This window comes from Gymnoscopelus microlampas (genome assembly GCF_963454915.1).
Source record: "Gymnoscopelus microlampas genome assembly, chromosome: 21".
Classification (NCBI taxonomy): Eukaryota; Metazoa; Chordata; class Actinopteri; order Myctophiformes; family Myctophidae; genus Gymnoscopelus; species Gymnoscopelus microlampas.
In genome coordinates, this window is record NC_139958.1 from 33,463,706 (window position 1) to 33,469,705 (window position 6,000).

Consider the following 6,000-nt stretch of genomic DNA (forward strand, 5'->3'; position numbering starts at 1 on the left):
ACCCCGGTTTGGCCCGGTCGCTTTGCACGATACTTCAGTGAATAAATGAGTCGTTTTAATCCGACTGACAAGCTGGCATTGCCCAGCCCTGCCCTCCATCTGTACTGGCGGCCAGCACAGCAGCAGGCCCTAGGCAGAGCCTCGATGTGCCAATCCAACGCACAGCTTATCCTGGCTGTAGCTTCGGGGACAGAAGGGTTAGAGCTCTATGCGGCAGCTATCCTCTCCACCAAAGAGCTATTTATATAAGAAAGGGATTAGCTTGGTTGAAGCTTTGATGAACTGGAGAGAGAAAAAAAAAAAAAGGAACGAATTTTGCTCCCGTCCTGCCACAGCGAAAGCGTTTGAAGTCGGCATCCTTGATTTCATAAATATCAGACGGCATTTCCGCACACTTCCTCTGTTTGTCGGTTTGAAGATTTAGTTTCTAAATAGGTCAGATGTTCACTGGGTTGCAATTATCGAATTGTACATAATAGTATGAGATCTCCAGGTAAGTGGAGTAATTCGGCTGTTTTGCCGTATTTCACTTCGCGTCTTCCCACAGACATTTGCACGCGCACGGCTGCAGAATGTGCATGCGCACTACAGTAAACGATGCAACAACCACGGAACGATTTTGTACTCTTGTCTAATGCCGTTATCAGTGTTAACCGTCAATGAACAAAGCCTCCGCTTTGGCGGAAACGAATCCCTTTCACCCAGTGACAGACCGAACCAATAACATTTTCCATCCATCCCACCACTGAGGGGTTAATTCTGCTCTGTCATCCTTGGCACAGCGAGAGACCAAATGTACCATCACTCATGCCGTCCGTCCTCTCAACCAAAAACCCAGAGGGAGAGAGAAAAACTTGGCCATAGGATGTGCTAAACCCTCTGCTCCATTTCCTCTCTCCACAAGCGTCTCTCCACTCCCACACTGGGCTTCTCTCTCTCTCTCTCTCTCTCTCTCTCTCTCTCTCTCTCTCTCTCTCTCTCTCCCCCTCTCTCTCTCTTTCTCTCTCTCTCTCTCTCTCTCTCTCTCCCCTGCTTCCGCCCTCTCCCTCTTTCCCTATCTACCTCCCTCCCTCTCTTCTCTCAGTGCTCCCATTTGCTCTCTCTCCCTTGGCCATGTGTCACCTCCAAGTCGTTTGGGAAGGGACCTGGTAGCATTTGAGTGCCCAATTAAGCGCAGGGGCCCGGCCCGGCCCCCCCTCGGCGCCCCGTTCAGTCACGTCACTGGGCGAGAGAGGGTTGCCATCTTTACTAAGAGGCATGGCAGAAGCCTACCCCCCTGCCCCCCCCCCCCCCCCCCCCCACCTGGCCTCCCACCCACCACCACCACCACCACCAACCCTCCCTCCACTGAATCTCAACTCTCTCACACCCACCTCTTTTTTCATGCATGTCTACTTCCCTCGTCTGCCCCCCACACCTTCTCCTCTTCCCCCCCGTGCTGTACCTCTATCGCTTTTTAACTTTTTTTCTCACACTGTCTCACCCCCTCTCTCCCGTGTCTCCTTCCCTCCCTCACTCTCTCGTCCTCCATGGCCCCTCCTTGCGCACTCTATCTCTCCCTTTGTATCCCACAGTGGTGGAAAAAGTACTACATTTTTTTTACTTGAGTAAAAGTATCAATACTGCAATGTAGGAATACTCTGTTGCAAGTGAAAGTCTGGAAATTCAAAATGCACTTGAGTAAAAGTACAAAAGTATTGGTATCAGAATGTACCAAAAATAGAAAGTACTCATTATGCAGAATGTCCCATTTCACAAAGTTTTCAAATGTATAAAATGCATAAATGGTTTGGGAAAATAGCAGATCTACAAGCTCACAATGCGTCGCATCGCGACGCATCGTGAGCTTGTAAATCGGCTATTTTCAAATGGCCGAAATGTATATAGGGCTGAAGTGGTTTTGGAATAATAATCAAAATCTACAAACTAACTAAGAACTAAAGTTTTCAAATAATTGTTGTGGAGTAAAAGTATCCTTTCTGTAGCTTTCTCATCTCCTCTACCACTTCTCCTATAATTCCTCTCCCCTCTATACAACTATCTCTCTCTCTCTCTCTCTTTGTTTCTCTCTCGCTGTCTCCCCTCCCTGGCTAAAGGTCCACAGAATTTGATTGTAGCTCATCTTTGGAACAGGGGGCGTTATGACGGTTTGATCCATGGCCGCAGAGGTCTGCACCAGTTATACCCTGGTGTTCTGGATACGGCTTATTAACAGGAGGGGTCCCCCCCACCGCAGGGATGGAGAGGATCCAAGATCTCAGTGTTTTGCTTCGCCTTTGGTAGACGATTAAGCACCGTTGCCTTAAATTAGCCTGGAAGAAATACATAAAAAGTCATATTCTTCACGAGCAAGGTCAAACATGTTCTCGTTATCTGTCGTCTGTGGCATCGAACCAGAGCCCCTCGGAAAATGAAAAGACCATCATTAGATAATTTAGGTTACAGACTCTGCTGTGACAGCTGGGCAGCATTGAATGCCAACCAAATTGACATAAATCACTGACTTCTCTCCCCACCGCAATAAGTAGGTTAATATCTCAGAATGCGGTGTTTAATGTTTTATTCAGCGCCGGGACAGGGACAGTGTAAAGGGACGGCAAGCGTTTGTGAATGTGGATTAAAAGGGTCGGAGGGAGGCGCACAGCTAAATCCTGAGTGTTCGTTTTAAAATGGACCCTTACAGGTCCACTTTGACACTGTCCGAGTTAAACTACCGCCACGCTGGGGCTTTGGCCGTGCGGGGAGGGAGGGAGGGACGGGCGGGGTGATGGCAACTCCCCGCGGCCACATTGGAGCACACAGGCCCTGCTAAGGAGTCGGGGAACAATTCTTGCCTCTTGAGCCATTCCATATTAAACAAGTGCTTTGTAAGTGTGCCATCATTACTATTCATCACAAATAAATACTTAAGCACTCAGAGCTTAGCGTCCTGCTGTTTTACAGTTATCCATTATTTCTGTCACCTGGCTGTCCTTTTCTCTCTCTCTCTCTTTCTCCCTCTCCCTCTCCCTCTCTCTCGTTCTCTCTGTCTGTCTCTCTCTCTCTCTCTCTCTCTCTTCCTCCCCCTCTCTCCCTTTATGTCTATAGCTGTGCATTCACATGCCCTTCAACTCAGTGGTGTGCTGGGGGGGAGCTGGTGGCTAGTGCCCATGTGCCAAGCCTCCCTGCCTTGTGTTCCATATTCTCTGCCCTCACCTGAGGCCCTGCCCCCAGAGGACAAGGGAAGGGGGGGGACAAGGCCAGAGGCTTTTAATGCTGTCTGCTACTATAAGTCCCAAGACAATGCTCTTTTACTGTTTCAAATGGAAATTCCCTTATCATTCTTCTTCTCTCTTATAGCGTCTCCTCTTTCTCCTTCTGTCCTGCCTCTATTCGTTTTTAGAAAACGAGACAAGCAAACGCACGAGAGCGAACCCCCCCCTCACACACACACACACACACACACACCCACACACACACACATCCACTTATGCCCTGACACGGGGGCGAAAGTCCACCACACCCTGTCCTCTACGGTGGGTTTTTTTGGAAGGTGAACCGGTTTTCTCTCTCGTCTGCCACGGCGCTGGCTGGCTCCGATGCAGCGCGGCGTGTGTGTGTGCCTGCGTGTGCTGGCGTGGACTGATCCTGGGCCAGTGCTGCTCGGAGGCTGATGAATTGCAAGCGAGATGCGGGACGGCAGCCGGTGAGGAGCTCCTGCGAGTGGCCGTCATGCGCTATCACCGTCTGCCTGTGTGATGGGGGAAATCAGGGAGACAGCGCTGACAACTTAATTTAACACCATATCTGGAGGAAGCCAAAATGCCACTGTGCCCTGGATAATTGATAACTCTGCCATGGTGCAGCCCACCCCACCACACCTCATACTCGCGCGTGCCACACCTTAGCTCGCGCACGCCGAATGAGTGGCAGGTGGGTTACTGTCCACGACTCGCGAGTATAAAAGGCTGTTATGCTCTTGTAACGCCATGTTATGCCGTAATGCATTTTTACGGAAATGACTAATGAGCGCAGAGTGAATGTCATTTGGGCATTATTAATGACTCGCACACAATAAACAGTTACATGGTCAGATAATTTAAAGTACGCCGTCAAATCTCCCATGTTAATTTAACTCTGAGAGAGTACAAATGTAACATTTGTACTCTCTCAGAGTTAGAAATGGATAAATTAGCACTGAGGATTTTACTGTGTATAGGGAGAGCACTCACCCATTTGCTTTGTTGTTGACTTTTAAAGAGACTACCGGTGCCGGTTACATTGGTGTAATCCATCATTGTCAAAACAAAAACAACACTTTATCACAGCTTAAAAAGACAAATATCACACTGCAAAAAAGACAAATATCACACTGCATGAACGTAGACTAGATACATAATTCAGTGTTGTCAGATTACTATCACTCTGCGTATTCACTACTGTGAAACCTGCCGTAGTCACAGGGGTACAATAGTGAAAACGCAGAGCAATACTACTCTGATAACACGGCTTCTTTATTTAGACTTGTATGTATAAAGTGTTGTTTGTTAATGTTTCAACACTTTGGTGATGATGAATTACGGTGGTAGGCCTATGCCATAATGTGCAACTTTTTCAATAAAAAATAAAAAAGGTTATTTTTGACATTCTTTTTTTTACTGGCATATTTTTCACAATAACCATTTCACATAAATGTGTTATATTTACACAGTGTCTGCTGGTGCATGCCCGCTACATCCCAAAATGACGCAGGCACTCACAGGAAGTGCTTTGGAACAGGAAATGTATTTTCTCGTTCATTTAAATTTTATTTTTTTTCTCCATTATCACTAGCGAAGCCTGCTATATGAACATATAGCAGACGCTGTAATGACGACGTCGCTACCAGAGGCGTCGCCAGAAACACTCCCGAAAAGCAAAGTTACACAGTGTGACTTTAAGGAAGACTTGGATGCTGTCATTTCTCCTTGGGCCACATGGAGGAGAGGCACCGTGGGGGACGAGACCCGTTTCCTGGATCTCCTTCACAGGCTGCTGGAGACCGCTGAGCAGGAGCCTGCTTGACTGGTAATGCCTATTAATTACTAATACAAACTGCTAATTAGCAAACCAAACACTGGCATCTGTACACTTTGTTTTCCCCGCAGTGATGGTATTGAGCGCTAACGTAAATAGGCAGTGAACCCCCGGGCTGCTTGATGCATAGTCACAGTAATGAAGTGGGACTTTCTACTGAGGGGCTGTTAATATCTCAACCGCTTGTTGTAGAGGTCAAGTCAAGGTCAAATTGGCATTTCATACAGCAATGGCCTCTAGTAAGCTGACAATCTGTACAAAACATGACATTCTCCTTCCTTTGAAATGTGTCATGCAAAATGTGTGACTTTTATGCTTCATTTATGATCTGTTGTACGAGTCGCGCGTCGAAAATAGTCGATCTACAAGTTCACAACGTGTTTGGGACGAGACACGTTGTGAGCTTGCAGATCGGCTACTTTCGGTGCACGACGCCGTCATACGACGAGGTACAAACCAGGCTTTAGCTCGCTACCTTTGAGACGATGTCCTTGCGAGCCCCACCCGCGTTTTGCCGCCAAGATGACATGCGTCCCACCCCCCGCCACTCTGCGCTGCACGGGGAAAAATAAATAAATGAGTAATCGGCCACAAAGTGTCAGCCAGTCTTAATCCCCTTTTAATTTCCTTGTGGGTCCTGAGCCAGGGCTCTGGTTTGCCGCATGAAGCTGCTGGCCACTGAAGGCAGGATGGCCCGCGTGACGGTGACAGGCAGGCAGGCAGTCAACACGGGCCTGGGAGGTCTTTACTGGGATCCAAGGGAAGAAAATACAATAACCATGCAGGCACGGCTGCCTCAGCCCACACACTGCCACCGCTGTTTACCTTACACTTGAGTGGGATTTACGTGACCCTGCCACGCTGTCGCTAGTGTGTGTGTGTGGGTGTGTGTGAGCGTGTCACAAACTCACACGCACTCACAGAGACTTGGACGGAGAGACACGG